The sequence below is a fragment of the Erpetoichthys calabaricus genome, chromosome 16 (assembly GCF_900747795.2).
Source record: "Erpetoichthys calabaricus chromosome 16, fErpCal1.3, whole genome shotgun sequence".
In the NCBI taxonomy this organism is placed as follows: domain Eukaryota; kingdom Metazoa; phylum Chordata; class Cladistia; order Polypteriformes; family Polypteridae; genus Erpetoichthys; species Erpetoichthys calabaricus.
The window spans coordinates 47,763,935-47,772,762 of record NC_041409.2 but is presented as its reverse complement, the minus strand read 5'-3'; positions in this window follow the sequence as shown (position 1 = coordinate 47,772,762).

Here is an 8,828-nt window from a genome sequence, read left to right as displayed (position 1 = left end):
TTGTGATGCCAATGACCTGGTGAAAAAAGTTGTTCTCAAAAGCAAAGGTATTATGGGTAAGAACCAATGCTGCTAGTCCGATGAGGGTGTTCAGGATAATTAATTTTGCTTTGTGGAGAGAAAGGGCCAAAGGCTCAATGGTGAGCCTGAAAGGGAGAGGGGAAAACACCTCTGTGAATTAGAAAGAGCCGAGATGTCTGAACTGTTAAAAAATCTTATTAATTAACTCTATCTGGATCTGCCAGAGAAAAGCCCAGTTCATGCAATTGATTGGCTTCTCAGCATCTAAACAGAAATCTATGGCTGTTGAGGATAAGGAAGGAATACATCAGCTAAGTAGAGAAGACAACAGATGTCAGCTGCATGACATGCCTGAATAAAGACATTTTATGCCAAGCAAGACCTTTGGACCAAAACTTGGCATCAGAATTCATCAAGAATTCTGTTTTGGCAGAAGAGTGATCAGTATTTTATTGATCAAGGAATTACATTTAGTTGAAAAGATGACAAACTAGCATCTGAAAAAAGCTGGGTAGATAATGGATCCCAAGAGAAGCGGTGGGCCTTGCTATTTCAGTTTCCTCATGGAGCCTAAGGCTTCCTTAAGTTCTAACTTTGGTAAAGAAGAATTCAAAAAGGAAGCCTTATGCTTGGTTAAAAGTAGAAATGGTCAGACCTTTTAAAAAAGAAATTTATATTAGAAATTGAAGAGCTTGAATGTTCAAAGAATAACTCAGAATAACATAAAAAAAGCATACTTACAAATGGTATCTCACCTCATCTCATTTTCCGAAACCACTGTTCCTGGAGAGGGTTGTGATGGCAACAGGCCAAGCAGGACAGCCCAGACTTACCTTTCCCCTTCTACGGATTCCAACTCTCTCTTGGGAAATCCCATGGGAATTCCTGCAGGTGTTTCTAAGCCAGAGGAGTATTATAATGTGTCCAGCATGTCCTGGGTCTGTGGGACATGCCCAGAGCTGCTCAGCTGATATATCTCAGCTGGCTCCTCTTGATCTGGAGAAGTGTCTCTATCTATTGATGAGCTTCTCACTCTATCACGGAATGGCAGCTCAGTCTCCCTGTGAAAAAAAAACAAACTTATTTCTGCATCTTGGACTCATTCTTTTGGTCATCACCAATAGTCCATGACCATAGGTGAGGACAGTGATGTCAACTCGGAGTTTTGCCTTTAAACTCCGCTCCCACTTCACCACCATGAGATCTCACGTTCCCCTTTTCCATCACTCTTGAACAAGATCCTGAGATACCTGAACTCCTCCACTAAGGGTTTTATTAGTGCCTGGGTTTATTTTTGTGGCAAATGCATCACACTTATAAAGTCTGAGTGCTGATAATATTTTCATCTTAGTCCCAGATGTATATTATCTAGCCCTTGTATATTGGATTTTGAATTCAGATGTTTGTAAAAGCCTACAATTTAATTATTACCTGGTATAAATTATTAATGATTTGTGCATGGAATCAACCACAAGAGGGTGTGCATGCTGTAAAGATGGCTGGTGTGCTTCAAGTTCTGGGGTTTTCTTTCTTTAGAATGAGCCAAGATTGCTGGTAAATGAATAGTGAAATCGGAAATCGCATCTTAAACACCTAACCAAAGGAGGGCAGGATTATCCACTGTACTAACATTTAAAGATATGAATTATGTCAGGTGAGATGTGAGTTTTTGTCAGAAATCTCTATTTTGGAGTAAAAACAGAGAGCGGTAAGAGCCCATACTGGCATACATGACAGCAGGAAAGAGTGATTATGAGATGAACATGGAATCAATAGTAGATTGGGAGTAATGCGTAGATTGGGAGTAATGCGAACAGGAATTAAGATTATTCTTTTCTGGAGGTATTCAATGATAAAACTAAGTTTAAATCCATACTAAATTTACAGAAAGCCAAGGTGGTATTGGTTAATTATTGACACAAGGAAGAGGGTTTTGTTTAAAAGAGGATTCATCACAGAATTTCTATCATCCCCAGAATTAATTAAAAGCTTTTCAAGTCAGTCATATGCAGTATGAGAGCTAAAAAAATGAGAAGGACCATACCCATAACATACAAACTACAGTTCTCCAAGAGAACATACTAGAATCTACCCAAAGAATTGTACCCCAAATCAATTGTTTTAAACTGCAGGTTTTGCCACACAACAATGATCCTACCATTCTACAATTGCAACAGATTGACAGGAATGTTGCTAAACAGTGAAACTTTCAATCTGACACATTTTTATGTAAAAGCTGAAAGATACTCTGAACTCAATGAGAACTGGCAAAGCCCCTGGCCCAGATGAGTTTCCACCTTAGGTTGTCTGACTGTCTTTTGTTGCCACCTTGAAATAATACATCAGCAGAGGGTAAATGCTGCTCTCACCTAAAACAAGCTGAACCCCTTAGTAAATTCAGCCTTAATTATTATTCTTATTTAATTCTTAATTATAAAGACCATGAGGAGTGCAAAAATTACTGTCAAATTTCTCTGATGATTGCAGACGCACAACTGTTCGCAAAACTTTCAATGAGGCGATTACAGTTGGTTATTCACACACTGATCCATCCAGGTTTTGTTGGAGCTCCCGAAGAAGTGGACAATGTGCAACATCTTCTATATGTATTAGACATAGCCCCATCTGCATCCCGTGTGGCTGTACCTTTGGTTGTGGATTCAGAAAAGACCTTCAACCAGTTGAACTGGGGATTTTTATGGCAGGTCCTGCAGTCCGTGAGGTTCAGGTCGAGTTTGATTAGCATGAACAAGACCTTATATTAATTTCCTGTGGCAGTGGTTCTCAATGATTCAACAAAACCTTGCCCTTTTTGAACTTTTAAAGGTGCCAGACAGGGATGCCCACTATCACCATTGTTCTTCAATCTCTCCCTTGAATCCTTATCAATTGCCATGAGAACTTGTGAATTATTTACCAAAAACGTAACGTTTTGGTCCCACCATAAAATATCATTGTATGCAAAAAAAATTCGATTCCTCGTTGGAAATGCCTCTAGTGATCTCCCAGACACTTTTAAATTATCTGAGTCTTACAAATGTCTTTCAGGTTATAAAATAAAGTGGCCGATATCACTTTGTGAAGTTTACTCCTTCCTTCAATGCCCCTTTAGCTACTCCATTTAAATACCATGTCATTGACATTTTTCCTTCATTGTAAGACACTCTTACTCTCGTCGCTAAACACTCAATAAGCTGGGTGAGCCTCTGACTTCATGGTCATGTATGCCCTTACCTTTCAGATCTAGATGGGTTATTATTAAAATTAATATTGTATCCCACTCTCAATTTGGGCAGTACAATGCTTCCACTCTCCCCCACCCCCAAATGTTAAGTACCGGTTCAATATAAGGTCATCCTGTGGTACAAAAAGACGTACCATGAAATACTCCACACTGCTTCAGGTCAAAAGTAATAGTGATGTTTCCCTGACAAATCTTGAGAGTTTTACCATTGGGTTTTTCCACTGCACCCAGTATTGCTATGGCTATCCCTCTCTGTGGACCCTCCCTCATGTTCACTGCTGGAGTCCAATGGGGAATCTTCAAGTTCTATTCCCATCCTCGCCTTCTCCAATATTAAACTTAAAAGGTGGGTTCTCCAAGTACTTACGCTTTCCAATTATGGCGTAAGTTGGAGAGACGTCTTGGCCCTGTTTAGCCAAGCACACACACACACACGCACACACACTTTTTTTCACAACCTGGCCATGTGCATTGGAGGTGGTCGATTTCTGTTCCAGCCATGTTCTAGTAATGGTATTCACACTCTGGGTGATATATTTGATGAATTGGATCTTCAATCTGCTTCTTCTTATATTCCTTTTTCTTACAGCTTAGATCTGTTTTTAAAGCTTGCAGGGTTCCAGTCTCTTCGGCTGCTGCTTGCCATCATTTGTAAATTTCTCTCCTGGTAGCAAATCTATATAAACTTTACATGCAATGTTTTGAAAGGTATTGTATTACCCATTATCAATAAGTCAGTGTGGCTCTGAGATTTTTCTCCCACTCCTTCTGTTCCATGGAATTTAGATTTTGAAAATGTCTGACTGGTATCAAGAAATCCAAATTATCAACAAACTCAATTTAAATCTGTCCACCTCCTGTAAACGATATGCCTGGGGATTGTCCTCTGATCCTGTCACTTTTGTTCCCTGAACACACCATGTACTTTAATGCACATGTATTGGGACTGTTCTTCTGTTTTCTGTTTTTGGTTTGGGGTACCTTATTTTCTTATCTACATTCCCTGATTTTCTTACTTTCAATCCCCACATATTTTGCTTGTAATTTTATCTTTACTTCATTTTATCTATTCTCCAGCAGAGACTGTTTGAGTTTGGGACAAATGCTGCTAAAGTTGCCCTTGCTTCTTGATGGAAATATCCTGATTACTTTTCTCTTTCTGTCTAGAAGTCATCTTTTTTTTAATTCAATTCTTTTGGAATTGTCATTGGCGAGGATTTAATGGGGCATCTGGCTGTTGATTTGAAAAATGGACTGATACAGCACAGCTGGTCCAAGCAAGGATGCCCTGGTCCTAGTTCCATCCCTAATCCTTAGCTTTTCCTATTGTTAATGGGGTCGATGTTGTGCTACTCCTTTGCTTGTTGATCCTTTGCTCTTTTTGCTGTTCTTAATTTGTGGCACTGCAGCTCCCCAAACACGACACAGACAGCCACAGGTCCAGGAACACACAGGCTTTTTATTTTGTGAGAAACTCTTAAGTGTTTCCCACCTGCACAACACAGTACAACGTTCAAAAGCTCAAAAAAACTCTTGCTTCCTTCTTTGTCTTTTTCTTCTCTCTCTTTCTGCCTCCTCCTTTGTCCCTCTTCCTGCTGACTCAGGCTCCCTGAGGTGAGGCAGTGGGCTTCTTTTTTGCAACACCCAGGAGTACTTTCAGTGTCTCATAAGAGTGGTCCAGAAGCACTTCCGGGTGAGGTGGGAACCTAACAAAGTAGGGCTCCAGAGTACCTGCAGTGTCCCTTGGTGGCACCCCTGGAACCCAAAAGGGCTGAGCCAACAAACTCCAATTCCCAGTGTGTCCTGTGGGAATCCGAGGTACCGTAGCAATCCAGGGGGGCTGGCATCAAGCGAACAAGGGGAGATAACACCCCGTGCACGCTCTCTTCCTGGTCCTTCCAGTATGAAGGTATCCTGACTGGGTAAGGGTTCTGGCTGTCTGCCACACAAGGTTGGGTTGGGTTGTGTTATGAGATGGTGGGGTGGGCGCCAAGAATTGGGTTTTATTTTAATCGTTGTCAAAATGGCTTTTGTTTTCTTTTAAAATGTTGGCTTTTATATTTCAATAAACATTTGATCATAAAAAAAGTTTAGATTCTTGTAAAAAAAATAATGTAAATTTTTTAAGCCAAAGAAAACCAAGAATGATGGAACTTTTGGTACTAGAACCAAGGCCTCAGATGCTCCAGGAAGGGACTGTCAGGTTGGCCAGTGAATCAAAAGATTAATAGTGAAAACAAAGATTGTAGAAAACAAAAAATAAAAAGAAGGGAAGCGGTACCATTCCTCTGACCATGCAGGCTCCAAAAACCTCTCAAAAGAATCCCAGCAACACTTCAGTCCATAAAAAAGCCCAACACAACTCAAACTCCAAAACTGGTACACCATCCACCCTTTCCCCTCTTCCAATGCACTTGAATAAGAGAAAGAAATGAACAAAAGGAAGCAGAATGAAGAAAATGTGTTTAAGAACACAGAGCTGCAAAGCCCACACTTTGGCTGTGTTCATGTGGGTTTCAGTTGGACTATTCAGAGAAATGCAAGGTTGTGGCTGATTTGTCTGCAAAAACAGAAATTTAAGATAAATGGCATTTTTTTGTGGAAATACAGAGCAAAATAAATGTTTTAAATGTGTTTTTTTACTTTGATCCAAATGCAATTTAACCCAAAAAGGGAATTTCTGGCTGACCCGGTTATATGTTTTATTTTATACAGTTAACTAAAGTGAAAGGTCAGTGTTAATGGCACAACTTGGACAGGTCGGGTAGCTTTGTTTTCTCTGAATTGTCCAACTTGTAGCTTAGAGTTCACATGTCATTCAAATGGAATTTCAGATTTACTCTCTATACGAAAGCACATGAACACAACATTTTAGATAACACTACAAAGCATTATGGTAAAATGAGTCCAAATGAATAAATCACTGAAAACCAAATGGCATGCAGAATATTCCAAAAATAACAATAGCCTGGGGTAGGCACCAATGTTACATTGTACAAGTACATGTCACCCGAAGGCTGATCTGCCCTGAGGTGCAGCAATGTGAGGAATGAGAACAAAGTGACTCAGAACAGTACTCTTGAGGGGTAAAGATGAGTCACCAATAACATCTTTAAGAAGAGACTGAACAAAGAACACCAGTCCATAAGCCATAGTGAACAAAAAGAAAAACAGCTTACTGGTTCCAGATCAGAGTTCAGGAATTATAGGCTCAGCTCAGGAACTGGATTGAGGAGGACAGATGCACAGGTATTATGGGAAAAAGAAGAAGAAGAAAAAGAAGAAACAGTCATTATAAGGAAAGAACAGAAGTGGTCTAGACGTTTGCAATGGCTACCTCTGTTACTGTTTTTGGAATCTCATATATTTTGTAAGCAATAAGAAAGTCTTATTCTTTGTCTAGGTCAACAACAAAGTGCTGCAGTCTAGCTTTGTGGGCCATTCTTATTACAGGCCGTGCTGACGCCAACTTTTTAAACGAGGTAGGCAGCAGAGAGTTGCTGAGAGTTAACTAAAAAAATACACTTTGCTCCTATAAACTTGTGTTTTGGTTCCCACTAATGAATTGTGGGAATTTTTAAAGCTGTTCTTTCCTTTAAAAGGTTTTTTTTGTTATGTGTACTTGTTTTTGTTTCTTGTATTTGGACTAGCATTGAAGAGGCAGGGCAGAAAGAAGCAGTAACTGATAGCATCTGTAAATAAATAACTGTCATCGCAATAAATAGTTCATAAGTTACAGAAACAGCAATTCCTTAGTTTAAAAAAAGGCTGCAGTCGACTTCAAAGCAATAAAGTGGAAGGCGTAGGTAAGCGGCCAGTGTTAAGAAGCCCAATCAGGCACAAGGAGCTGTAGGAGCAGATAAGACAGTAAAAACTTAACTAGCAGCAGATATTCAGTAAGCAAGTTTTATTTATTTTAGATTGAACAGTTCTTAGTGGTCTGGAAGTAGAGTAGTTAAGTGGGTGACAGTGTATGGGTTCATTAATACAGGGAATACAAACACTGAGATTGAAGAGCTTTTAAGTAAGGAATAATAGGAGTGCAAAGTTAGGGGAAAAGACAGAAAAAAATAAAGATAACCTCATAGAAGGACAAACAGCAGGCATTTGAGAGGGAGACTAGAGCTTAAGGGGCCAGAAGGTATAAAATAGCTGTAGTAATTCTATAATCTAATTTCTTTTGCTAAATTATTTTTTTAGTTTTGCCATTTAAGTTAAATCTTTTATGAATGGAATTAATATAGTGGATTGAGAATACTATTTTAAAATGAGTTCATCAAGAACATGGGGACACAGTTGGAAACTTGTTAATGGTAAATTTTGCACAAACATTAGGAATTTTTTACACAGTGAACCACAGACACATGGAATAAGCTACCAAGCATTATGGTAGACAGTAGGACTTTAGGGACTTTCAAAACTCAACTTGATGTTTTTTTAGAAGAATGAAGTGGATAAGATTGGCAAGCTTTGTTGGGCTGAATGGCCTGTTCATGTCTAGATTGTTCTAATTATGTTTTTTTAGAAGAACTAAGCGAATAGGACTGGCAAGATTTATTGGGCTGAATGGTCTAGATTGTTCTAATGCTCTAATGTTCTTTCATATTTGTGCCTTGGAAGGACTGATGACCTCACCTTTAAAGAGTAAACAGATTTGATTTTCAAACATCATAACGAGCATTTGATAATCCACAAATTTAAGAAACCATATTATTGGTAGTTTTGGGCAAGAAGAGTTAACATTAGAAGTACAATCCTGTGACATTTTTCAGAGAAAAATGAGTTCCTGTCCTCCAAGTCTATTTTAATGAGATGCTTGCAATGGAGTTGTGTCAGGATTTTACATTCATGACAGCTTATTGAATTCAGCAAGACTTCCTTTCCATTCCATAAGTTACAGAATGCTGAAATGGCTTGCTACCAAAAAAGAACTCCATTCAAACCTCCATCAAGGCTGAATGACAATCTCTTCTTAAATTATAAAATGTAAGTTTGTTTTAAACTTTTTACTACTATGTAGTGTGTTACCATTTTTGTTTTGTGTGACTGTGATGTGTTTTTCAGGCTTATATCCACAAAGAGAAATTTGAAAGAAAATTTCTTTTGCAGAAAATAAAAACAGTAATACTAATACATTCTATTTAATTGTGCCTTTCAATCTGTTTAAGGGAAAATTACAAGATAAAACTAATAAAATACATAACTGTAGATGGTAGCAACACTGTAGATACAGTAAGTACGCTCTGAAAATACACACAACTGAATTCTGTCCTCATCATAAATATCTTATGCATCAGAGTCTTTAACCCTGTGACTTACAGTACAGTGTTTCAATGTGTTTGATATGATATTTTAATGTTTACATTTTGTTATATACGGTACTATAAGAAAACCACTTTCAGGTACTAGAAAAAATGCACTTATTTAGTACTGTTTGATAGTAACATTAATATGAAATCATTAATTAATTGTCCTTATAGCAGTAATGATTATTAGAAAGGGTGCTTCAGATCCTGATCAAAGCATTAACTTTTGTTCTCTGTCATGCATATCTGCAAATCAG